At 49.9% G+C, this 26,974-nt stretch overlaps 1 protein-coding gene and 1 pseudogene across 1 annotated transcript in view; one reads left to right on the top strand and one right to left on the bottom strand.

The window, feature by feature from the left end:
• UCK2 (uridine-cytidine kinase 2) overlaps positions 1-26,974 on the bottom strand; it is a 72,701-nt gene that overhangs the window by 30,059 nt on the left and 15,668 nt on the right. The window lies entirely within an intron of this gene.
• On the top strand, positions 13,136-13,272 carry LOC133761226 (U2 spliceosomal RNA; annotated as a pseudogene).

Genomic DNA, 26,974 nt, shown 5'->3' with positions numbered 1-26,974 from the left:
TGACTGATCTTGTGTTATCACGCTACAGAAAGCAACAGCTTCCTCACCCCACCCCCAAAGATTTGTTTTTTAACTCCTCCAAGTTTCCTTTTTTCCACAATGTCATGCCTTCCTGACTCAGTGGCTCTCTCGCGCTCTGCCTTCATCTCCCTAGCGCACAAACATATCAAAAGAGGACCACAAGAGGGCGCCAGCCCAGCAGCTCCCTGGAGCCTCTAGAGATGAGCCAGACACCCAGGCAGGGTGCAGACAAGGGATCGAAAAGAAACGAGTGGGTGGTAAGGAGCTTCCTGTGCACACACAAGGAGGTACAGAGACCTGCAGCTGTGACCCTCTGGAATTCATCAGCAGGGAGACATGGATCTGCCTTCCCCTCTCTGGTCCCCAGCATCACACCAAGGGCAACTTGGCGCATCGGCAGAACAGCTGCACAAATGAAGGCCATTTCTAAGGCTCTTCTTAAACCCAAGGTATACTCTCTCTCCCTCTGCAGACTGTGAAATCCTGTTGCTTCCTGCCATTGCAAATAAGGAAAATCAGTGCACACTAGCACGCACACACACACAAAAGAACTCCACCCCTCCCCCCAAAACACCCCATACTAAGTACTGAGGAATGTCTGTTGTCCAAACAATGCATATATAACTGAAGACATGAATAAGCACAAAATATACCATGGGCTTCTAATCTTAACTTGTTAATCTCCCTCCCCCTCCATCCTCCAGACGCGAAACGATTCCTGCAGATGTCTAAGAAATAGACCCTAGAAGGTTCCTCAAGGAAGCTCCCCGCCTGCTGTCTATCACAACCACAATGACATACCCTTTCATACCCAATGGGATAGCAACTGTTTTAAAAGGGGTGGGGGTGTTTGTGGCTGAGCTAGAGGAAGGACTGCAGGGCATGGGAAAGGGGGATGGGCATTTCATTTGCCATAGCCGCTAGCCCACCGGTTACTGGGACACCTGCATGTATATCTGAATGCAGGGATTCCAAGTCCTGGCTCCACTCCTGATCCCAACTTCCTGCTAACATACACCCTGGGAGGCAAGAAGTCATAGCTCAAGTAATTAGGCCCCTGCTACCCTGGGAGAACCAAATGAGTTCCAGCTCCTGGCCCAGCTCCAGCTGTTGCTGGCATTTGGAGAGTGAACCAGTAGATGGGGGAGTTTCTTCTCTCTCTCCATCTTTCTCTTTCAAATAAATAAATATACATAGAAACAAACATAAGATTACCATTATGATCGAGCAATTTCATTTCTGGATATGTGCCCAGGAGAACTTAAATTCAGGACCAACAGGATCTGCACAATTACGTTCATAGCAACATTATTCCCAGCAGTCCAAAGGTTAGAAACAACCCATGTATGCACTGACAGACCAGTGAGTAAGGTACAATGGAGTGGCTGGCACTACAGCACAGTGGGTATAGCCACCGTGGTCTGCAGTGCTGGCATCCCATACGGGCACCGTTTCGAGTCCTGGCTGTTCCGCTTCTGATTCAGCTCCCTGCTAATGTGCCCGGGAAGGCAGTGGAAGATGGCCCAAGTGCTTGGGCCCCTGACCCACGTGGGAGACCTGGAAGAAGCTCCTGATGGGCCCAGCTCTGGCTGTTGCAGCCATTTGGGGAATGAACCAGCAAATGGAAGACCTCTCTCTAACTCTCTCTTTCTCTGCCTCTCTCTTTTTTTTTTTTTTAAGATTTATTTTATTTATTTGAAAGACAGAGTTCCAGAGAGAGGTAGAGACAGAGAGAGAGGGATTCCATCCACTGGTTCACTCCCCAGATGGCTCCAACGGCCGGAGCAGGGCTGATCTGAAGCCAGGAGCTTCTTCCGGGTCTCCCACATGGGTGCAGGGGCCCAAGGACTTGGACCATCTTCTACTGCTTTCCCAGGCCATAGCAGAGAGCTGGATGGGAAGAGGAGCAGCTGGGACATGAACCAGCGCCCATACGGGATGCTGACGCTGCAGGAAAGGGCGTTAACCCGCTGCGCCACAGCAGAGGCCCGCCTCTCTGCCTTTCAAATAAATAAATCTTTAAAACACACACACACTGGAGCACAGCCTTAAAAAGTCAGGGAATTCTGACACCCAATACAGCATGGTGAGCCTTGAGGGATTGAGCTGAGTCACAAAGAGACAAATACTGTATGACTCCGCTTCCACGAGGTACCAAAGAGGCAGAGTGGACAGTGGCTGCCGGGGGCCGGCGAAGGGGCAAACAGGGAGCTGCTGATGAAGAGTTACACAGCCTGAGCTGAAGATGAAAGGCTGCAGGATGGATGTTGATGATGGCTGAGACCATGCAGGTGTACTTAATGCCACAAAACTGTAAAACAGTTAACTGCTACATTATAATAGCTTTAACCACAATGAGAAAAATTACTTATGTTACCACTCCCTTCTCCTCCTCTAGATTGTATTAGTGAAGAGCAAGGATCACATTGTACCAATCTCTGTACACTGCTACTGCCTCAATAAAAACGATGCTGCAGGCAACTCACAATTTCTCAAGGAAGAGTTGCTAAAATCAAGATATCCTCTAGGTTTGGATTGCTAAAAGGGGGCCCCTGAAACCTTGACTGGGCGGGGGAAGAGTCTGTCCATTAACCTTTAGCTCAAAACTCAATTCCTTCATTAAAAATGACGATGAAGCAGTGACGGCTCAATTCACTGGGCTCTGAACAGCAAGGTGAAGACCTGGAACGGCTCAATCCACTGGGCTCTGAACAGCAAAGTGAAGACCTGGAACGAGTTCCCCTGCTCTGGCCCTGGCTGTCGCAGGTTTCTGGGGAGTGAACCAGTAGATGGGAGTACTCGCTTGCTCGTTTTCTCTGTCTCTGCACCTCTCAAATGTATTTTTTAAAAGATTTATTTATTTGAAAGGCAGAGTGACAGAGAGGGAGAAACAAAGACAAACAGAGAGAGTGCAAGTGAGCGAGCGAGCAAGCGAGCAAAATTTTCTGTTTGCTGGTTCACTTCCCAAATGGCTGTAAGAACCATGGTTGGGCCAGGCCAAAGCCAGGAGCCAGGAACTCCATCCTGCTCTCCCACATGGGTGGCAGAGGACCAAGTACTTGGGCCATCCTCTGCTGCCTTCCCAGGTGCATCAACAGGGAGCTGGATTGGAAGAGGAGCAGACAGGACTCAAACAGGCACTGGGATGCTATCGTGGCTTAACCTGCTGCACCACAACAGGAGCCCTCCAATAAAATGTTTTAACTGAAGGAGGGAAAAGCCACAGAAGACACCAAATGGTGGCAGACTCACCCATGAGTTCACTTATCTGGATGGTGAAGAAGAAGGCTGAACTGCTGAAAAATAAATGACATCTTATGAAACATAACAAGAGGGGCCGGCACTGTGGCGTAGCAGGAAGAGCCGCCGCCTGCAATGCCAGCATCCAACATGCAGCAGCTGGTTCAAATCCTGGCTGCTCCACTTCCAATCAGCTCTCTGCTATGCCTGGGAAAGCAGTAGAAGATGGCCCAAGTCCTTGGGAAGACCCAGTGGAAGCTCCAGGCTCCTGGCAGTACAGCTCTGGCCACTGTGGCCAATTGGGGAGTGAACCAGCAGATGGAGGACCTCTCTCTCTCTCTGCCTCTCCTTCTTTCTCTGTGTGTAACTCTGACTTTCAAATACAAAAAGAAATCTTAAAAAAAAAAAGAAAAAAGAAAAGAAAGAAAGAAACATAACAAGAAACTAAGATGCACCACAAATGCTTTGTACAGAAATTTCAGAGAAATTTAATCTCCGTCCTGGATCAAAGCAGCCGGCCGACCAGCCACCAGGAAGCACTAGACGACGGCTAGGCCATGACCACGTCCACTCTGCATTGCTGGAGGTTATGGAGGCTCAGCTGTGCTAAGGTCAGGTGCAACGTGGTTTCCAGCATGCTTCCTTAGCATCTGGTTCCAATGATGACTCCCCTTACCCACCACAGCCTTTGGCTTGCAAGGAATGTTTCCTTCTTTATGCAACACCCCGAAGGCAGTTCTGAGCAGGCATGCTCGCTCGCTCGCTCTCTCACTCACACACCCACACAAACACACACACACACACACACACATGACCATCCAAAAGTTCCCTGGCTGTGCAGAATTGGCAACATGTCTTCCCACTTCTGTCCCAAACCTCCCTGGTTCTGCAAGCTTTGTGTGTCCACCCAGATGAGCCCACAAGTGCATAAATTACCTTGGGGAGTCTCTCTGCAAAGCAGATCATTAGCGTCCCTGCCCCGGAGCACCTGGCCATGGGAAGTGCCGCGCCCTCTGAATGACCACTGCCAACAGCTGTCCGCCTCCTTGCTCTGGACCCAAAGGTTCCTAAGTTCTCCTTTGGACTGGGGGCAGCTGGGAACTAGATGGTAGAAATGATCTCTATCCAAAAATCCCCAACAGAAATAAAGTTTCCCTGTTCTACAGAGGAAAGCCCTGTTACTTACTCTTTATTGCAACGAAATCCAACCTTCATTTTCAGATTTTGAAAGCCTAAAAAGGGAAGCGAAAGAGAGGGAGCCTAGCATCTGTTGCGTGCTTCTCTCGGTCCCTGGTACAAAAGGAAACAGAAGTTTCCGGTGTCTTCTCAAGGTCACTTAGCACCAACATAAGACCTGTGAGCTGAAACCAGAGCCCACCTGGCTGGCTCTGAGGTCAGCAGAGACATGGCCACTGCCAGCAGCCAGCAAGCCACCTGACTGTGCCACCAACGAAGTCCAAAAAGCTGAGAGTTAGCCTGGGGCTCCATTCGCTACCTGCCCCTTAAGGAAACAAAGTGGCTCTCGGACTACTTCCCCATAATTTGCTCTCTAAAATCAAGGTCTCCCAAGTGTTGGTCCCTAAAGGGGCCGACTGAGAGGCGGCTTCCCCCAAGGAGGCAGATGGATGAGCTTTGCACCTCACTGCCTGGTACAGAGACTGAGCCAGAGCCAGACTGTACACACCGGGGTTGTCTCTGGCCTGGAATGCCGCGCTGTCCTGGCCCTGACTGCTTTCGCAAGAGCACTTGTGCACTTCAGCTGTTTGTAATGCAACACAAGACATTCCAGGGCTAGGGTGAAGGCATTAGCTTCAGAGGGCTTTATCATCTGAGGCTCTGGATTCAAAACGGGAAGGAAAGCAGAGATTAAGAGACTAAGCAGATCAACAGATTGATGAGAGTCAACGCAGGTGGCTTTAATTTTTTCAATGAAGTAATTAGCTAAGGGTTTCCACGAAGGATCACAGATAAGAGCACTGAGGATTTTCTCTTCAATAAGCAAGGACGGCGGGGGGGGGGGGGGGGGGGGGGGGGGAGGAGACAAGCGGATGAGCGCCTCTATCGGAACCCTGCTGTCTCCAGACTGCCCCAGTAATTTCCAATCACTCCAGGAAAATGATAAAATATTCTGCTGAGGTCACAAAAGTGGAATCATAGAACTGGTATGTATTTGGCTACAGGCAGCATAACATGACCAAGAGAAAAACAGGCTTGAGTTGCACAAGCCTGTATTTGAGTCTGGATGTGGCTGTGTCTGACCTCAGACAAGGCAGTTAACCTCCCTTAGCCTGAGCTGCTTCATCTCTAACAGGGCCAGGTGGGGGACCCCTACCTTAAATTTGGTAAGCCTTAGCCCATCCGTTTTCCTGCAGTTAAAACATCCTATCTGACAAACTGCTGTATGGTCTGTGTATCTGTGCTCCTTGAAATCCACACGTGGAAACCCAATTCTCAGTGCAATGGCATTAAGAGGCAGGGCCTTTGGGAGTGATTAGGGCATGAGGGCTCTGGCCTTGTGGCCGGGATTATAAGACAGACCCGGAGGAGTCTTCTTGCCCTTCTGCCATGAGAGGACACAAGACAGACACCACCTATGATGCAGAAACAAGTCCTCACTGGATACTCAATAGCCTTTAGGATCGTGACCAGTCAACTCCTGTTGTCTATATTGCACACTCTAAGGGATTTTGCTTTTCTTTTGTTTCCCCAATAAAAATCAGTTTCAAGCATCTTCTTAGTCCTGGCAAAGTATCAAGCACGCCAGTTCCAAGGACACTAACAGAAACAAAGGAGTGAAAGGCAGCGACAGAGATTGCCCAACCATTTACTCGGCATAAATATTCATGCAAAATTGCAGCAAAGGAGAGCTAGCATTCTGTGGTCACTGTCCCCAGCCCTCTTCCCAACAGCGGAACACAGGGAGTGCTTCTACAGAGAAAAGGACAACTCAGAAGTAGAGCTGTGTGGCCGGGAGACAAGACTGAAGAGGAAGGGGACAAAGGTGGATAAAGACAGCAACTAAAGGGGCAGGCCTGGCAGTGCAGTAGGCCAAGCCTCAACTTGGGACACTCGCATCCCACACGGGAGTGCATGGGCTCGAGTCCTGACTCTGCTTCTGTTCCGGCTTCCTGCTAGTGCACACCACTGGAGTCAGCAGATGACAGCTTAGGTACGTGGGTCTCTGCACCCACATGAGAGACTCGGAAGAAGCTCCTGGCTGCTGGCTTCAGCCTTGCCCAGCCCCAGCTATTATGGGCACTGGGGGAATGACCCAGTGAATGAAGATCTCTTTCTATCAATCTGCAAATAGTGGGACACAGGTGGGAGCCTCTCATATCTACTCTGCAGGGCAGCAGGTGTACACAGAGTCAGGGCAGGCATGCGGAGCTGATCAGCAAAACACGATGGGGATCTGAGCCTGCTTCAAAGAAGTGAGTAATGAACGCTGAGGGCTCGACACCAAACAGCAGCTCAAAGAAGAGTGAGAAGTGTCCACCCATAAGGAGACTTTGGGGTGTGAGAGTGAGGCAGGGCTGCAGGGGAGAGGCCTGCCGTGATGGGCAAAGCAGGGTGGGCAGGTGAGGGAAGCAGCGTCCAAAAGGGGATTTTGGGACAGGACTGATCTTGTTGACAGAGCACTCTCTAGGTCTGCCATGCAGGGGAAGGTTCGGGGACCTGGGCCCAGAGGGCAGCAGGTCACTGCATCATGAGCTGCAACACACTTGGAACAAGGAGTATGTGGAGGGACCGCACAGAGGTTTGGTTACTGTTAACCAAGTCAGCAGCCAGGGATGAGCCAGCAGCCTGGCGAGCTCTGGATGGGAGCTCTGGAGGGGAGCGACTCCTGGGATCATTCAGAAGATGCAGGGGTAGCAACGGGCATCACCCTCCACTCCCAGGCTGCCGACTCCTCTGGAGGGAAGGCTGAGAAAGTGGCACCTGCTCAGAACACCTGTTCCAGGAAGTTCAAAGTACGTATGGGGAAATGTGCCCTTTTAATGTAGATTTAATTATATCCTCGTGTCATAAACGCTGCAATTCAGCGACCTTTCGGATCATTCTCATTCTTCAAAACACAAGGTCATTAAATGAGTTGTAACAACAGAAAGCAATCCCAGCAGAGGATTTATCCGGTAGATGCCAATCTTGGAGAGCTGCACACATGGTTTACCTGGCAGCAAAACTCCACACGGCTAATAAGACAGCAGCTGCTCCACAGTGACTGTCGCTGCTCTGGTCACAGCTGGGACGCCTGGCCTCCTCAGTCACCCTTGCTTCTTCAGCAATTCACCTCTCTGTCCTTGCAAGAAATGGCCCTTGGCCAGGGCACTGTGAACAGCCACACCAGGAGATAGGGAAGAGAAAGTGTCTATAGCAGAGGCAGGAGATAAGGAAAGGGAGAGAGGGGGAAGTTCCCCAAAGCACAGGTGCTGAAGTTGCTCAAACTCTGCCTCCATCGAATGGACCTCTCCTGGACTGAGGGCACGGAATCACCGAGGGGCCTACAGAATGGGAGGTGAAGCAGCCGCCGCTGGCTCAACAGATTTTCTGACACGTCCAGACACTTCTACTGCAAGGCCTGGCGTAACCTTCCTGGACTTGGCTACTCTCTCCAGGGATCAGTTCCCAAGCCTCTCAGAGAGCTGGCTGCTTGCTTGTTCACCTGTCATCGAATAGAGCTAGTGCAGGCAAGGCTGCCAAGGGGGCAGACTGGGAATCACAGAGACTCTGTATGACACTCAGGGCACCACTAACAGACCCACCTGCTTGTGTGGGAGGCACAGGGCATACAAGAAGGGATGGACAGACCCAGACGGGAATCATGGTTCCACCTGTTATTGGCTGAGGAACCCTGGGTATGCTACTTAACCACTCAGAGCCTCTGGTCTCTCTCCTGCAACCCAGGGCTAGGCCCTCGTGCTTCCAGAAGGGAACCTACGGGTTATCATCTTTTATGTGCACTTTGCACAGTGGCTGGAATACTCAGTAAATGCTACTAGTGCCCCACACGCCAACCTCACACACACACACACACACACACACAAACCTTATGAGAACTCACTAGTTCTCATAAGGGCTGGGAAGGAGCAATCCTTCTACCATGCTCACATCTCCCACTCTCTCAGTTAACTCTAGACACCATCCTGTCCAAGGCTCCCGAGCCCTCTCTATCCTTCCAGCACATACGGACATCAGGAAGTCTCTCCTGAAGACAGATTGAACCTTTTTGGGGGGATGCAGTCAACACCGACAGCCTAAGGCCAAGGCTGAGAGGTGTAATGAGGAGATGGTAAGGCCAGAGCACGGGACAGGGGGACTGGGCCAGATGTCAGCTGGAGCTGCGTACAGTGGTAACGGGACATCAGCCAAACGCCTCCCGTGGCACGTGGCTGTCTAGCTGGCCTCAGGCTGCTGTTCTGGCCCTCACCCTGCTATGAACCAAGCATGAGCACAAGCTGCCATTCCCTGCACTTCTGTCTGCCCACCACCCTGTGCCTGTCCGCACCCCCACCCCACCCCCGCCGACCTAGCTACCTCCTGCTCATGCTCCCAATCCAAGTGCAGTCATCATCTCCTGTTGTCTGCCTTCTCAACTCCCCACCCCAGGCAGTCCCGCCGCCTTCCTGGGTATTCCCATGGCACTCTGCTCCGAATTATGCCACTCACTCAAGCGCACTGTCATCGGTAATAGCAGCCGTCTTCGGCCTTACTCATCTCTGCGTGCCAGTGACTCAAGTGGTACTGAGTGCCTTACACTGCCCACTGCCTCGGCGGACCCTGCTCAGCTTAGCAGAGAGCAAGCAGGATGCAGGAGAAAACAGTCTAGGTGAGGGGTAAGCACCCTTGGTTCTGCCAAGGGCCATTTGGATATTTATAACATCATTTGCGGACCAGGCAAAATTATCAACTTACAAGTGAAGCCTGCTACACAATGATTGAATTTCGAGCCCCGCCTGTGGTTGCCTTGGCAGGGCCAGAACAAACGATTCTGTGTGCCTTATAAGGCCTGTGGACTGGACGTTCCCCACCCCTGGAACCCTAGACCCTTTCCTTTCTGAACCTTGGTTTTACCGCGTCTTAAACCAGGAGGGACGATGTTGGCGCCTAGCTCCCGGCACTGCGGTCGACTGAGGCTCACCTGAGAGAGAACTCCAGCAACTGCGAGTGCTCTCCAGAGCCCAGGGCTTTCCCAAGCCCCTCAAGCATTCTCTGCACAGGGACGACACGTGGACAAAGGCCTTCTTAGTCCTATCTGGGACAGCAAGAGGTACAGAGAAAGCCCCTGAGGCCTGGCGTGCCTGTGTGGAACACATGCCCTTAATTCTGTCCCAGCTGACACCTGCAGCAGCCAAAGCAGTGACACTTGCCTCTGAGGTGTGTTCCAATGAATTCATCTGCTAGCGCTGTCCAGCTCCCACCAGAGAAGCCCAATGCTGAAACGTCGGGACGGCTAGCAGTGACATCATCTCCTGGCCAACCGAACAAGCAACCTGCTAGGACTGCATGTCACAACTCACAGCTCACCCACTGAAATCACTTCTCAGTCACACTTTCTAAGAGATGCCACTCTAGCCACCGGCAAGATGAATATACCCAGGAATGTCCACTTAGAATATAAGAGGAAGAACCAATGAAGGCATGGGTTAAAAGAGGGGGAAACGTTTCTAAAAGCTCAGTGCCTTTGAATTTCATTAGTGGTTACTAAGGAGAAAGAAAATTTGAAAGACAGCAAGCAAATAAAAGCCACCTAATTCCTGAAAAGCCAGACACTCAGGATATGATAGGCGTTTGAGTTTGCCGAGTAAATCAACACATCAGATGGCTAGTAGTATAAATAATCTACTGCTTCTGTGGGCTCTGACCAGTTAGTGTGTGTATGTATGTATTTGTGCGTGTGTGTATGTGTGTGTGTGTAATGCTTTATCTTACTTATTTAAGAGGCAATAAAGACAGACAAAGAGGGACAGAGAAATCTCTCAACCACTGTTTCACTCCCCAAATGCCTGCAACAGCCAGAGCTGAGCCATGTTGAAGCCAGGAGCTAGAATTCAATCTAGGTCTCCCATGGGAGATGGCAGGGAATCAATCTCTTGAGCCATCCATCATAGCCACCTCCCAAGGGTGTGCATTAGCAGGAGACTGAAGCCAGCAGTCAGGAATTCCACCTGGGTCTCCCACGAGGGTCGTGGGTGGTAAGGATCCAACCAGCTGAGCCTTCACTGCCTAGTCTCAAGGGTACCCATTAGCAGGAAGCTGGAATTAGGAGCCAGAGGCAGGACTCAAACCCAGGAACTCCATTATGGGGAGCAGGTGTCTCAACCACTGCACCAAATGCCCACCGCTGCTTTCATTTCTTATGAAAAAGGCTTAGTTCTCTCATCTACTATAAATGGAGGAGGACACATACGTTACACAATGAGGGATGTGTTACTTTCAGGGCCCACACCCAAAGAGTCAACCAACCAAGACAGGCTGCATCTGTACTCAACATGTACAAACTTCTTATCATGATTCCCTGAACAATACAGTGTAACAACTGGCATGTAGCATTTGAATTGCATTAGGAATTATAAGTAATCTAAACATCAGTTAAGCTACCTGGGATGATGCATGTAGGTTCTAGTAAATATTATAGCATTTTACCTAAAGGGCTTGGAACCAATCCTCCTCAGACACCAAGGGACAACTGTAAATGTCCTTGGGCCCCTGCACCCATGTGCGAGATCTGGAAGAAGCTCCTGGCTCCTGGCTTCAGCCTGGCCCAGTCCTGGTTGTTGCAGCCATTTGGGGAGTGAACCAGCAGATGGAAGACCTTTCTCTCTGTCTCTCCCTCTCTCTGTCTCGGACGCTACCCCTCAAATAAGTACATAAAATCTTTTTTAAAAAAATATAATTAAAAAAAAAAAAACAGGCAGAATACAGAATCAAAGGTGAGTTTATTTTGGTACAAAAAAAAACCTTTTGAAATCCATGTGTAATTATTAAAAATATGCCTTTCCCACAAACTTTTTGGACAACTGCTTGTATGCATGAATTTAAAAATTATTAGCACCAAAATAATCTTTTAATTCCATTTTTCATGAACTTTTTGAAGTATCTTTATACTATGTAATATATTGTATAACTTATACATATATATTAAATGGCATTTTTAAAGTTTTGCTTTATTTATTTGAAAGTTACAGAGAGGTAGAAAGGTTTTCAGGATTGGGAGTTTGGCCCGGTGGTTAACTTGCCAGGTGGGACACGCGCAGCCCATGGTACAGGGCCTGGGATGGAGTCTCAGCTTCACGTCTGACTCCACTGCTTCCCGCTAATGTGCACCCAGGGGGGCGGGGGCAGCGGCAGTGGCTTAGGTACTTGGGTCCCTGCTATGATGTGGGCGACCTGGATGGAGCTCCAGGCTCCCACCTTCCGTCTAACTCAGACCCAGCCATTGCAGACATCTGGGGAATGAGCCAGTGGATGGAAGCTCTGTCAGTCTGCCTCTCTCAAAAAAGAAATTTTTATACCAATTTGCATACTGTATTCTCATTAACACCCAGGTGCCACAGGACAGATTCCCTCCCACTAAACAGATGATAGAAAATCAGAGGTTAGTCTCCCTAAACCCGAGTACACAGAAGCTGAGCAGAGAGTAAATTCAGAGTATCTCAACCTCTCTGCTCCACAGTTCTTCCCAATGTCCCACCCTGGCCAGGACAAGGAAACTCAGTTCTGTGTCTCCACCCTGCTCTGAGACACTGCTGCACCCGTAACCACACACACTCCCGGAACCTGCACATTCCACATCACAGGTGCTTCAGCGTCCACACACTGCAGCTGTCTGAGAACAGACAGTGCAAGCCAGGTTCAAGCAGCCCTTGTTCCACTGCCCTGCGTGTGTTCAGACCCCAGAGGAAACCCTGGAAACGCCAGTCAGCTCACACAGGACAGATGGAGCTTGCGAGCCAAAAAGCAAAGAAAAGTAGGAAGTGACTGGATATACGTACATATGTAAAAACAGACTGACTTCCTACCGTGGGGGATTGTGTGCCTGCTGCAATGCATTAAACTGTGTGAGCTGCTCTGAAACAAGCTGTGAGGAAGCAGGCTCCCTGGCTATATTTAAGCACCTTATTTTGGGACACCTCTGCTGCAGAACAAATGAAGACTCAAACAGGGACTGGGAATCTGTGTTCATGGAAGGAATTCAGAAAGCCTACCCACCTACACTGCATATACCCAGGCCTTCTGCTTCCGGTGCGCCCTGAAAAATTACAATCTAATGTCAGTCCGGAGATACAGAAAGTCCTTTGTGCTTATTTTACTAGCATCCATCCCTCTAGGATAGAAAAAGACACAGGTAGAAAAACAACAGCCTGGTGAATATTCTGCAATACAGTCGTTCCCCTTGCCCCAGGAGGTTCCAGGACCCTCAGCAGATGCCTGAAATCTCACAGAGCACCAGCCTCCTTAATACTATGTGTTTTGGGGGGGCTGGCACTGTGGCACAGAAGGTTAAGCCTCCACCGGATGTAGTACCAGTATCCCATCAGGGCACCAGATCAAGTTCTGGCTGCTCCACTTCCGATTAGCTCCCTGCTAATGCTCCCGGGAAAAGCAGAAGATGGCCCAAGTAGTTGAGCTCCTCCACCCTTTTGGGAGACCTGGAAGAAATTTCTACCTCCTGGCTTCAGCCTGGCCCAGCCCTGACCGTTGTGGCCATCTGGGGAACAAACCAGTGGATGGAAGATTCTCTCTCTATCTCTATCTCTATCTCTCTCTTTTCTTCTATGCCTTTCAAATAAATAAATAAACCTTTAAAATACTAAAAAAAAAAACTATTTGATTTTTGTTTTCCAACACATACATAAGATTAATTCATAGGGGTATCGCTTCTCGGCCTTTTGGCTAAGATCAAGTGTAATTCATAGGTTAAGTTTTTGGCACAGGGATGCTGTTTGGGATACCTGCATTCCATATTGGAATGCCTAGATTCAGTTAACAGCTCTGCTTCCGATTCCAGCTTCCTACTCATGCACACCCTGAGAGGCAGCAAATGATGGCTCGAGTACCTGGGTTCCTGCCCCCTACATGGGCAATCAGAATTGAGTTCTGGCCTCCTGGCTTCAACCTAGCCCAGCCTGTCTGTAGCAGGCACTTACAGCACAGTGAACTAGTGGGTGGAAGATCTCTGTCTGTCTTTCAGATAAAAATGAGAATAAATTTTAAAATTGTTGGGTCCAGAGCTGTGGCGCAGCAGGTTAACGCCCTGGCCTGAAGCACTGGCATCTCATATGGGCACCGGTTCTAGTCCCGGCTGCTCCTCTTCTGATCCAGCTCTCTGCTATGACCTGGAAAAGCAGTACAAGATGGCCCAAGTCCTCTCACTAGCTGCTGGGTCTCTGCATTATTTGGGTCACGGTCCTACAAGGAATTACCAGAATGAAGTTCTGAATACCCAAGGACCAGGCGCCACTTGCTCTCCACCCCTCCCTGTGGCAGCTGCTATAAAGTTCCAACAGGAGATAACACACGTGTGTGTATATGTGTATGTGTGTCTGTGTGACACTCCTAGTTGCTGCTTCATTCCCCAAATGCCTGCCTGGGCTGGGCCAGAGCCAGGAACTCAATCCAGGTCTCCCAAGGGTGGCAGGGACCCAATCACTCGAGTCATCGCTGCTGACTCCCAGACTCCGCATTATCAGGAAGCCAGAATCAGGTGTCAGGGCCAAAAATCCAACCCAGGTACTCTGACAAGGGACTCAGGCATCTTAACAGCTAGGCTAAAATGCCTGCCCTGTGGCCAAGTCTTTTCCTGTGGGCTCAGGGCTGCTGTGGCTGACAGGTGCCTGGTGAAGCCACTGCAGATCCCCCTGCTTGATTGCTGCCTGCCCCCTCCTTCAAAAGCCCTCAGGGTTTTCTGCCTCACAACGTGCAACCCAGAACAAAGAGGGGTGTTAGGGGCCCCCCAAAGTTGTGGCCCAGGGGGAAAGGCTGCCTGTCTGTACCAGCCAGAGTCCCGCCTATTCCACTTCCAATCCAGCTCCTGGGAAAGAAGCAGAAGGGCCCCCCTGCACCCATGCGGGAGACTCGGCTGAAGTTTTAGGCTCCAGGCTTCAACCTGGACCAGCCTCAGCCACTGTGGCCATTTTGGGGGGTGAACCAGTGGATGCAAGATCTCCCTCTTTCTCACCGACACTCTGCCTTTCAGATAGACAGACAGATAGATAGATAGTCTTACAAACAAACAAACAAAAAAAAAAAAACCAGGGATGTGAATGATGCCTTGACTTCCAGACTTCTGAAAATGCTGGTGAAAGTTCAGTGTCCGAGAATCTACAACCATTAAGGAAGGAACTCCGACAGATGACATCTTGATATTCAAGTAAGTAAACACAATTACCCTGGGAGTGGACATTCCAAAAGCCCTCACAGCTAATCCAAGTTACGGGTCCTGGAGACAGTAATTCACATGTCTCCCAGAAGGGAAACACTCCAGAAGGAAGACACCACTAAGGCACGGAGACAAAGGCGGGAGAAGCTCCCAGCTATTACTGAGCCCGGTAACGCTGGGGGTGATAAACAGAGCAGCCAGCATCAAGGGGAGCAGAGGGTAGAGAAGGAAGAAGCATTTTCTAGGAGCCGCGTACTCAGGGGAGGCGGCAGAGAGGTCAAGCAAGACAACCTCGAAGTCAAACTCCTTCATGGAGAAAGATCCTTGTTGCCAACACCTGGTTGGAAGGGGAGCCAGAACGCACTGGACTAAGCAGGCAGACACAACACCACTTCTTTCATTTGGTATAGTTGGCATGGTTTGTTTATTTCTTCTCTAAGACAAATCTCAAATATGCTTAACAAGTTAGGGGTAGGAAACGCAACAGGGAAATATCTAGCTGCTTTTACAAATACAAGTAGGCATCAACACCACTGAGGAGATCTGTTCTACACGGAGTTGCTCCCCAGCATCCAAACACCGGTCCCCTCCCTCAACTCCCTCAACTTAGACCAAGGAGACATCATCAGATGTGAGCCTGACTCCAGCCCAGTCTTACAGCCGGTTCTCCTGGATCCTGGCCCCTGGGGCTCACAAGGAGGACAGACTAAGCCCTGGTATTGACACAACAAGTCAACTCCCAGAAAAAGAAGCAAGCTGAAAGAAATCAGCATCAAGGCACCAGGAGGGGACAGCCTGGGGAACAAGCTTTAAGAGGAAGACAACTCTGTCACTTGAGAGATGTCTGATGATCCACTAGTCCGACACCATATCCCCGCAGTCTCTGCAGAGCTGTGGTCACACTTCCCGTGCCATTCCTTTCCCAGTGCAGTCTTACGCACGAGCGCACACTCCATCCTTCCTACCCACATGGGGAGGACTTAGGAGAACACAGACGTCAACAGGCAGGGAAAAGAGAACTAGGACCTAGTGGTGGGGCTCCACGTGGGCCCCCTGACCTAGGAACCTTAAAAAAAGATACACAAGGGACCAGCACTGCAGCATAGTGGGAAAAGCACTGCCTGCAATGCCAACATTCCATAAGGGCGCAGGTTTGAGCCATTAGCTCCCTGCTAATGACCTGGAAAAAGTGGCAGAAGATGGCTCAAGTGTTTAGACCTCAGCCATCGCAACCGGGAGACCTGGCTCCTGGTTTACAACCACCCAGGCCCAGCTGTTGGAGACATCTGGGGAATGAATAAGCAGATGGAAGATCAATCTCTCTCTCTCTAACTGCTTTCCAAATAAATTAAAAAAAAAAAAAAGAGAGAGAGAGAGAGAGAGAGAGAGGTGGAGCCAACAAGACTCAAACCCAGACCCTATGGTATGGGTTGTAGGCATCCCAAGCAGCATTTTAACCACTGTACCAAATGCCTATCTCTTGCCTAAAGTTTTGATGGCCAGGTGAAGCTCTTAATGCAAATAAATAAGTAAGTAAACACACACACACACACACACACAGTGGTACAGTGAGTTAGACTGCCACCTGTGACACTTGCATCCTATAAAAGTGCCAGTTTGAGTCCCAGCTGCTCTATTTCTAAACCTGCTAATGCCCCTGGGAAAGCAGCAGATGATGGCCCAAATCCTTGGGCACCTGCTACCAATGTGGGAGACCTAGATGGAGTTCTGGCTTCTGGCTTTGGCCTGTCCCATTCCCAGCCATTGCAGTCATTTTGGAAAGAGAACCAGTGGATGGAAGATCTCTCTACCTCTCCCTCTCTGAGTCTCTGGAACTCTTTCAATAAATAAATAAATGTTTAAAAAAAAAAAAAAAAAAGGACCACAAGCAGTGTCAAGATTACCCTGAGTATGTTACTTATTAAATGTGGGGCGGGGGTAGAGGGAAGAAGGAACTGTCCTACACAAAGCAACAGCAGCAGCGTTGTCACTTGATTTTGATTCTCATCACTCTACTAGAGGACTTTTCAGAATCTTCACATTGAGCCAAACTGCACCAGGTACTCAGGTCGGGCTCTGAGATTCATCCCTGAGGACCACGCCCAAATCCAGGAAAAAGAACAAGGGCAAAGAGCAAGTGTTCCTAAATGTTCAAAGAAAGGCTAAGAGAAAGGCAAGAAGCTGAGAGCCTGTGCTTGTGGGTGAAGCCAAGAGACAGAGAGAAACCATCTCAACAACGCCGCCTTTCACACGCCCCCACGGCTCACTCCTGCAGCCCCCACTGGGAAGGAGGACCAATGAGCTCACAGACAGCAGGTGCACTGGACCAGCTCCACAGATGAGACAGGGAGAAAGGAGGGACAGAAGCTTGGGCTTGCCTTCCCAGAGGCTTGGATTCGGTGCCCTGGGAAGGACTTTAAGCTGCTGAACCCAGTTCCCTTGATTTACACCCTAGGCGGCTGGCTGGGCGACGAGCAGCCAACTCAGCTCCTTTTCACCAAATCACACCCTCTCTGGGTTACCCAAGTCACTGTGCCTGTGGATCCAGTCCATCTCTGCCTGTTAATAATTATGCCTCCCTTACGCAGAAGATGACCAAGTCAGAGGCTGGGATGCCTTGCCAGCAAGACTTAGCCGAGACTGCAGGGAAAACATGGAATCAGGCACCACACCAAGAACAGAGAAGGAAGAAAAATCACCTTGAATGAGAGAAAATCCTCTGTGACCCAGCTCAACAGACAGGCTGCTTCTCTAAAGCCAGCCTGCTCCACGTTCCTAGGCTTATCACAGTCCCTCTCTATGCTCTCCAAAACGGGCCACTGATTCCCCAAAACACCTAGTGCCAAATCTGGGAAAAGGAGCCCTATTAAAAAAAAGATTTGTTTATTTATATGAAAGGCAGAGTTACAGAGGCAGAGGCAGAAAAGAGAGGTTTTCCATCGGCTGGTTACTCAACAGACAGCTGCAATGGCCGGAGCTGCGCCAATCTAAAGACAGGGGCCCAAGGACTCGGGCCATCCTCCACTGCTTTCCGAGGCCATAGCAGAGAGCTGGATCAGAAGTGGAACAGCCAGGACTCAAACTAGCACCCATAATGGGATGCTGGCACTGCAGGTGACAGCTTTACCCACTACGCCACAGCGCTGGCCCCAGGAGCCCTCTTTTAAGCAGAAACTAATTACATATTTCTTTGGAACCAGCTTGTGACCCAGTAGGTTACGCTGCTGCCTATAACACCAGTATCCCATGTTAAGTGCCGGCTTGAGTCCCAGCTGATCAGTTTCTGATCCAGTTCCCTGCTAATGCACCTAGAAAAGCTGCAGAAGATGGCCCGAGTACCTGGGCCCCTGCACCCACATGGTAGACCCATATGGAGTTCCAGGCTCCTGGCTTCAGCCTGGCCCAGGCCCAGCTATTGCAGCCATTTGCAGGGTGAAGCAATGGATGGAAGATCCTCTCTCCATAACTCTGCATTTCAAATAAATAAAAATCTTAGAAATAAATAAGGAAGAGGGTCCGCTGCTGTGGCAGAGTGGGTAAAACCGCTGCCTGCAGAGCCGGCATACCGAATGGTGCCAGTTGAAGTCCAGGCTACTCCACTTCTGATCCAGCTCTCTGCTATGGCCTGGGAAAGCAGTGGACGATGGCCCACGTCCTTGGGGCCCCTGCACCTGCATGGGAGACGTGGAAGAAACTCCTGGCTTCGGCTGGATCGGTGCAGTGGTGCAGCTCCAGTCATTGCGGCCAATTGGGGAGTGAAACCAGAGGATGGAAGACCTCTCTCTCTCTCTCTCTCTCTCTCCCTCTCTCTCTCTGCGTCCCCTTCTCTCTGTGTGTAACTCTGACTTTCAAATAAATAAATAAATGTTTAAAAAAAATAAAATTAAATAAATAAGGAAGGAAGTAAATAACACATTGGGGTCAGCATTGCGGCACAGTGGGTAAAGCTGCTGTCTCTGATATCCCATAGGGGTGCCACTTCCAATCTAGCTCCCTGCTAACAGCCTAGGAAAGCAGCGGAAGATGGTCCAAGTCTTTGGGTTCCTGCTCCCACATGGGAGACCTGAAAGAAGTTCCTGGCTTCAGTCTGGACAAGCCATGACCACTGTGACCATTTGGGGAGTGAATCAGCAGACCGAAGTTTCTCTCTCTCTCTCTCTCTCTCTCTCTCTCTCTTTCTTTCTGCCTCCCTCCCTTCCTCCCTCCTTCCTTCCCTCCCTCCCTCCCTCCCTCCCTCCCTCCCTCCCTCTGTAACTCTGTATTCCAAATAAATAAGATAAATCTTTAAGAAAAAAATAGATAACACGTTTCTGTACCCCTGCTGGGTCTTGTCATTTTGGGTAAAACGATAATCAGTGCCCAAGCACTGGCTGCCACATGAGGAAAAGCATCGGCCTCACTCCCCTTTCCTGCCAATCTCAGGCCCTGACCAGGATCGCCTCAGGGCCGGTTCATGCACTGCAGCCCCAGTGAGAAAGCTGGCTTCGGCTGGCCTGGAGCCCACAGTCTCACCAATGCCTGCCCCCAGCGTGACACTCAGAGCGGACACATGCTGCCACCTGCCCTCCTCTCTCCAGCTTGTTGGTGAACACTCGAGACCCACAAAACCACAGGGCCCTTTTGCCTAGCCTCTGCCCGACACCCCAGCCCCGGGCGTCACCACTGGCATTCCAACGTGGGGAATCTGCAATGTGCTTTTAAGGAAACTGCTCTTTTCTGCTATCATTTCTGTCGACTCTCCCTGATCTAACTATTTTGCCTTTTTTTTTCCCATGACGGGCACATTGTAAGCCATGCACAACTAACCGGGTGTGCACTCCTATGACCCATCACATTTTCTGACAGTAGTGAAGCTTTTCTGGCTACAGGTGACACGGGCCTGAGGCACGAAGGGCAGCTGGGACCATGACCCAAACTCCTCCTCTACCTGCGAAGCCCCGTGACTCTCAAAAGAACTGTTTACTCTCTACAGATTCTCCTCCACAGTCCCAGCTGCCGCACCCGAACCTCGGGGGTATAGCTGAGCGGCTGAAAAGAAAAGTGGGCGACTCACAGAATAAAGCCAGATAGCAGCCACGGTGCCTTTACTCACACGCACAGCCAAAGACCAGGCAACACGAGCCCTTGCAAAGTTTTCTTCAATGCAGATTACCAGTTACAATGCTCACACACCCGTGACAACATGAAAGGCATTCAAAAATTTCACGGAAAATGCTCCTTATTTTCCAATTCCATTTTCCATGAATTTTTTGAAGTTCCCTCACTTGAACAGATGTCTGGGGCAGTGGCTACGATGTTCCTTGGGACACCCACACACCATATCGAAGAGCTTGGTTTCATCCTGGCAGCGCCACTTTGGATCCAGCCTCCTACTAATACATACTCCGGGTGGTGGCACTCCCGTTTCATGCGACCCATGTAGGAGACCCAGACTGAGGTCTGGGCTCCTGGCTTCTGTCATGGACATCTGGGGAGTCAATCAGTGGATGCAAGAGATTACTTTCCTCTTCGGAGACAGAGGGAGAGAGAAAGAGAGCTACAGCTCTGCCTTTCATATAAATGAAAATAATAAAAATTAAATTAACATAATTTAACATTTAATAAATAATTATAAACAAAAACTAAGTGCTAATTTAGTCAAAACTTAAGTGTGGAGAAAGAGGTTATCGGCTAAAACCTAATCTACATTAGAAATCAATCAAGAATGCCTAATACTGGGAGGGGGGCTGGGACATAGCAATGTACATGTGTTTTTTTTGAAATATGGATACAAATAACAGGCGAAATAAGCAGAAGAGCTGAAAGTGGCTGTTTCCAGGCAATGAGATGAGCTGCAGGTGGAAGGCCCACCAATTCCTGGCCACAGGCATCATAGCGGGGGTAGTTCCGTTATCCTTTTCTCACCACTACCACCCTAACAGCTAGCACTACTGTCTGCTTACCATGTCTTGAGGCTACCCTTCAATTGCCTTTTCTACATTACTTTGTGTAATAACTGGGGCTAGTGTTAAGGCACAGCGGAGTAAGCCACCATCCGCGAGCCACCCCTGATCTGAGCATCAGTGGGAGTCCCGGCTGCCCTACTTCTGATCCAGCTCCCTGCTAATGCACCTGGGAAAGCAGCAGAGGATGGTCCCTGTAGCCCACGTGGGAAACATGGATAGAGCTCTAGGCTCCTGTTTCTGGCCTGGCCCAACCCTAGCCATTCTGGCCATTTGGGGAGTGAACCAGAGGCTGGAAGATCTCCCCGCCCTCCCCCCCAATCTGCATCCCAAATAAATAAATAAATAAATAAAATTTTAAACTTCTAAAAATGCCCGCATAATCAAGGTAGGCATTATTTTGGTGCCTGTTTTACATGTGAAGAAAATGAGACATGACAACTAACTGCCTAAGATCACTCTCTCCTAAGAAGTGGCAGAGCTACTATGAGCAGAGACAGCATGGTTTGTCTTTCTGAACCATATGCTCTTTTACCTCTACCACAGTGATAATTTATAGGTTAAATATTTAATGATGGGGTCTGGCATTGTTGTACAGCAGGTTAAGCTGCAGCTTGCCATGCCAGCATCCCATAGCTGAGCACTGGTTCAAGTCCCAGCTGTTTCACTTCGGATCCAAATTCCTGGATGACCTAATGCTTAGGCATCTGCTACACATACGTGAGATCCACTGGCTTCAACCTGGCCCAACCCCAGCTGTTGTAGCCATTTGGGGAGTGAACCAGCAGATGGAAGCTCTTTCTCAGCCTTTCAAATAAATAAATACACCTTTTTCTTAAAAAAAAAACCAAAAAAACAAAAAACAAAAAACTGTTAATGATGTACATGCACACACAACCTGCAGCAGTGGCATTTGGAAATAAAAACGGTTAGGTAAATACAAGGTTACGAGCTGTTTGCAAGTACAGCACAGTACAGACTCTAAAGAGGACAAGAGCAGGCAATGACAATGACATTGCTGTTCCAGGCTACAATTAAACGATCGTATTGTGACGATTTGGTCTAACTGGTACCCCCTGCACACAGGCTGGGCTCACATGTCCCTGGACAAGAAAGAACTCTGGTTTTATTCCCACCCACCTCATTTTCCAAGACTAGGAAAAAAAAATATTTTGAATCCCCAAATCCAGTCAGCTTCCAGGATCCTGTTGCCAAGGAGACGGGGACTGCACTGACACCCCGCCCCTATCACAGGGGGCTCTTTCTTGTCCGCCTGCATGCTGAGATCTGGGATGGAACGTGGGCCCTAGGAACCAGCACACACTTGACAAGACCCGCACACAGCTTCAGGGGATCGACGGTTCTTCTGAAGCCCACGCAGGGGCCTCAGGACGCCCCAAGAACCAATGCCTCCAAGGACACTGCAGGTCGCCTCTACAGGGGAAGGTTGAGACAAGACTCAGCCAGCATCCACGTATCTTAAAAAGGGTCCATCTCACTCACTCTCTCTCTCTCATCAGCACAGTTACAGGGACTAGGAAACGACCACAGTCAATCCTCACCACGATGCTCACAATCCCAAAGGTTATCATCAGGAATTCAGGAACGTTAACTTCCCTTCTCCAGCAATGACCTCTTCCAGCAAGAATCAACAGGCAACAGGTGGCAGCAGCCACCTGCGGGAGCACCTGCACCCCCAGGATACTGCTGGGGACACTAAAAGGCTTCCAAACCTCAGGAGACTGACATGGAGCATCAGGTACATAGCTGAGATAATGTCCTATCTCAAGGGACATGATCCCCTGGGAGTCGTGGAGGGAAACAAACGTGTTAGAAAGGATTCTACCTGTGCGCAGGGCACTAACTCAAAGAAGAAGAAAAAAGTCTCCATCAGGAAAACAACCAGACTGCAGACTCTGAGAAAGAGTGGTCTGAAAGCCCTCTGGTTTGTATGTGGGATTGGGGTGGGGGAGAGGGAGGAAGACACGCCACGGAGCCAGCTGTCTGGAAGCTCATCCAAACCCTGTCATTCTGGCATCTCATGGGAATCCCATTACTTGGGCATGACTGATCATACTACTGGCCACTGGTGCTCATCTCAAACTGTAGTCCCTCCCTCTCCCTTCCTCAGGAGGAGGGGGTTGGGATGTCAAACCCTCTAATCATGGGGCGGGTGCCCCTAGCAACCAGCCCCTATCCTGAGGCTATCCTGGAGCCCACCCAGAGCTGCCTTGTTGGAACAAAAGATGCTCCCACCACACAGGAAATCCCCAGGGATTTAGATGCTGTTATCACTCAGGAAATTACAAAGGTCTCAGGGGCTCTGCGTCAGGAAGCAGCAATCAGACCAAATATTGTAACGAATGGCTCTCCTAGTGCCCTTTATCTACAGGGCCATCCTGAACAAAGTTACACGCTCTGTGCCAGGAAGCAGAGAGCAGAGGTCAAATATGTATTTCTCATTATCTCCCAGGATCACAGGTCCTGAAGGAGTCTGTTTTTCTTTGCACTTGAGGTCCGTCAGGTTCATGATGCAACTATGCAGCGGTGTCATTCTTGGGTTGCAGATACGGCACCAGGAAGTGCACCTGCCCTGTCAAACACCTGCCCTGAGACTCATTAGAGCCGACCGGGTTTCTGCACTCGGGATCCAGGCCCACCACTTCCTGGCCATGGCACCGGGGATAGGGGATACTCAACTTCTGAGTGCTACAGTCTCCTCATGCGGAGACTGGGGACAATTACAGTAACTTAACTCGTGGGAGCTCTTAGGAGGATCACAGAAGCTAACACCCAGCACAGCACCTAGCACATCATCAGTGCACAGATGTATTGGCTATTGTGAGAAGACGCACATTGAGAGGAAACAGATAATAAACACATAAATAAACTCAGGTAGCAGTAAGAGATGTAAGGAAAATGAAATACAGCAGAATAGAGTGGCAGTGAGAATGCTGATAGAACTACAGCTGTTTTACAGGAAAAATGGTGACAAAACCTGATACAACTTGTTCTTTCCAATAAATTACAAGCCTGAATCACCCCTCAGAAAAGAAAAAAAGAAAAAAAAAAAAAAACTATGTCCATCTACTTCTTGAAATTGAACCATCTGCTGAAACACTCAACAGAAGAGGAATAGGTTTTGCTTTAAAGGCAGAGTTCAGTCAAAGCTGACTTTCCCAAGAACTGGACGTGTGAGACTAACTTTTCAGATCTTACATTCCAATGTTACACTAAAGAAGGAGATGACCCCAATGGACCCCTAATATAACCCACTTCCCCATTCATGGCCAAAAAAAAAAAAAAATACTGATTCATTCACTCAACTATTTCTGAGCACCTAGTATATCCCAGGCATCATGAACAGAGCTAAAAGACGGTGGCCTTAAAAATTACCTTCTGGGGGCCGGCGCTATGGCGCAGTGGGTTAAAGCCCCAGCTTGCCAGCATCCCATATGGACGCCAGTTCTAGTCCCGGCTGCTCCTCTTCCGATCCAGCTCTCTGCTGTGGCCTGGGATAGCAGTAGAAGATGGTCCAAGTCCTTGGGCCCCTGCACCCGCATGGGAGACCCGGAAGAAGCTCCTGGCTCCTGGCTTCGGATCGGCACAGCTCTGGCCATTGTCGCCATCTGGGAAGTGAGTCAGTTGATGGAAGACCTCTCTGTCTCTACCCTCTCTCTGTAACTCTTTCAAATAAATAAGATAAATCTTTTTTTAAAAAAATTACCTTCCAGCAGGAAGAGAAGAAACACCTTGGCTAGGGACTTAATTCAGACAGCAGTGGGCTGCTTCCTAGGGGAGGGTACACTGCAAAGACGGGGGATGGGCACTCAGATCTGGGAACAGGAAGCAGCTGGGAAAGGACAGGTATGGCACGTGGGAGTGCTGGGAATGAGGGTGGAAACCCTAATCCTCCCTCCCATGCTTAGCTGGGAGGAAGCGCTGACAGCAAGACTGCGGGAAGGAGAGCCGCTCACTCAAGAATTCTAGAGGAGTGACAGACATGATGGGAGCTGCGTTTCCGTCAAAGATCGCTTCAGCAGCAATGTGCAAATGCTCTGGAGGAGGTCCAGACTGGCGGCTGGGCAGTCGGCCACCGGAGAGCTACCCAGGCGAGAGACGATGGGGGCAGCCTGGAAGGAGGAGAGGAGGATGGCGGGCACCAGGCGAGCGGCGGGATGTGCCAGGGCTTCTGGCCTCTGTGCCTGGGAGGGGTGAAAATACAGGTGGTGCTGCAGGTCTGTGGCTGGCAGTGGAGGAGCCTGGGGATGATCGGGAGTCTGGTTCCTGATACACTCCGTCCAGAACATCCAGCGGAAATGCCCCTGACTCACTGAATGAATGAGAATGCGGCCCAGGAAAGGATGTGGGGCAGGAAACGAGCAATGAGATAACCACTGACCAAAGGAGAATACAGAGACCCAGGGACCCACTGGGTTTGTGAGACATCCACATCCGAAACACGCGAGAGGCAGAGAGTTAACCAGTGTGGCGGCTCCGAGAGGACTTGGGCAGAGCCCAGCGTCCCAGAAGAGGAAGACAAGGACAGCTTTAACAGGCTCTGGAGGCTGCGTGCTTGCGGGTGACTTGAGCAAGGAAAGCTTTACCAGGGCCACTACCACGTCCCAACCCCTCTTGATCTACGACAACACTTAAGGGACCACACCACATCCGTGGCACTCACGGCCCTTCAACGGCAGACTGAAGCCCTCTCCACACAAGAGGCTGCAGACACGGGACGGATCACCTACGCTCCAGAATCCTGGAAGCTGAACTGCCAACCCTGATGCAAGGGGACCAGTGCCCCAACACACCAGGAGAGGGAGCGTTAGGTGGCTCATTCTGGCAGACTCTGTGTTACACACCTGCGGGTGGGTGGGAACCCTGCGGTGCTCGGGGTTAACATGGGTGAGGTAGCCCCAGACGCGGAAGCCTGCGCAGTCAGCAGCTCTCTCCATCAGACAGTTGCATTCTCAGCGCCGCACAGAGTGCCTGGCACGCTTGTAAGAGCTCCATACATATTTAGGAAGGGCAGTGCAGGATGGCCCAAGTGCTTGGGCTCCTGCACCCACGTGAGAGACCGGGAAGAAGTTCCTGGCTCCTGGCTTCGGATTTACCCACCTCCAGCCATTGCTGCCATTTGGCGAGTGAACCAGCTGATAAAAGACCTTTCTGTCTCTCCCTCTCTCTCTAACTCTACCTCTCAACAAAGTATGGGGGGGGGGGGGCTTTCATAGGGGTGGGCACTGTGCAACAGTGGTTAAGCCGCTACTTGGATCACCCACATCCCATACAGGAGTGTCTGGGTTCAAATCCCAGCTGCTCAGCATCCGATCCAGATTCCTGCCAATGTGCACCCTGAGAGGCAGCAGGTGATCCCCACCCACATGGGGACCCAGACAGAATTCCAGCTCCTGGCTTCAAGCTGGCCCAGCCCTGGCTATTATGAAAATTCAGAGAATGAACCACTGGATGGAAGCACTCCTATTCTCTCTCTCTCTCTCTCTCTCTCTCTCTCTCTCTCTCTCCCTCTCTCTCTCAAATAAAAAAAAATTCTTTTAAAGTAGCTAATACTAATAAATTGCTTTTTCTGCCTCCAAGTACCAATCATAAAAAAGTTATCTCAACTCTTTTTAAAGAAATAGTTCTTCTAAAGAAAACTGGAAGGTCAACTCTAGGAGAAGGTGCCCAATCTGACCAGCTAGGGGCCTACGGGTAAAGAAGAAAGGCAACTGCCTAAGTAATTAACATCACATTAGGCAGTGGGAATCAAACCATAACTAGTGGGTCCTTATCATTATCAATGCCACCGTTCCTGGAAGTCATCAGGGAGTGGTGCCTGTTAGAATTGACTAGAGAGAGGAGGAAGAAGTCCAACACACCACTATACGACATGCTATCATTAATAACAATGTATTGTATACTTGAAAACTCACAAGTACACTTTAAAAGATTTATTTACTTATCTGAAAAGTAGAGACACAGAGAGAGTGCTTTCTACTGGTTTACTCCCCACATGCCCATAACAGCCAGGAATGGGCCAGGCCAAAGGCAGGGAGCCAGGAACTCAATACAGGTCTCCCACATGGATGTCAAGAACCCACGTACTTGGGCCAACATCTGCTGCCTCCAAGGTGCACTGGCAGGAAGCTGAATCAGAAGCGGAGGTGGGATTTAATCCTCAGCACGCCAATATGAAATGTGGGCATCCCAAGTGGTGACTCAACCCATGGCCCCACATCATCTGCCCAGCTCAGAGTACATTTAAGAGTTCTCACAACCAAAAAATAAGTGAGGTAATGAATATGTTGATTAACTTTATTTAGTCATTCCACTACACACACACACACACACACGTATCTCAAAACATCAATTTTGTGGCTGGTGCTGT

This window comes from Lepus europaeus, chromosome 5, assembly GCF_033115175.1.
Source record: "Lepus europaeus isolate LE1 chromosome 5, mLepTim1.pri, whole genome shotgun sequence".
Lineage (NCBI taxonomy): Eukaryota > Metazoa > Chordata > Mammalia > Lagomorpha > Leporidae > Lepus > Lepus europaeus.
This window is presented reverse-complemented; position numbering and strand designations above follow the sequence as displayed.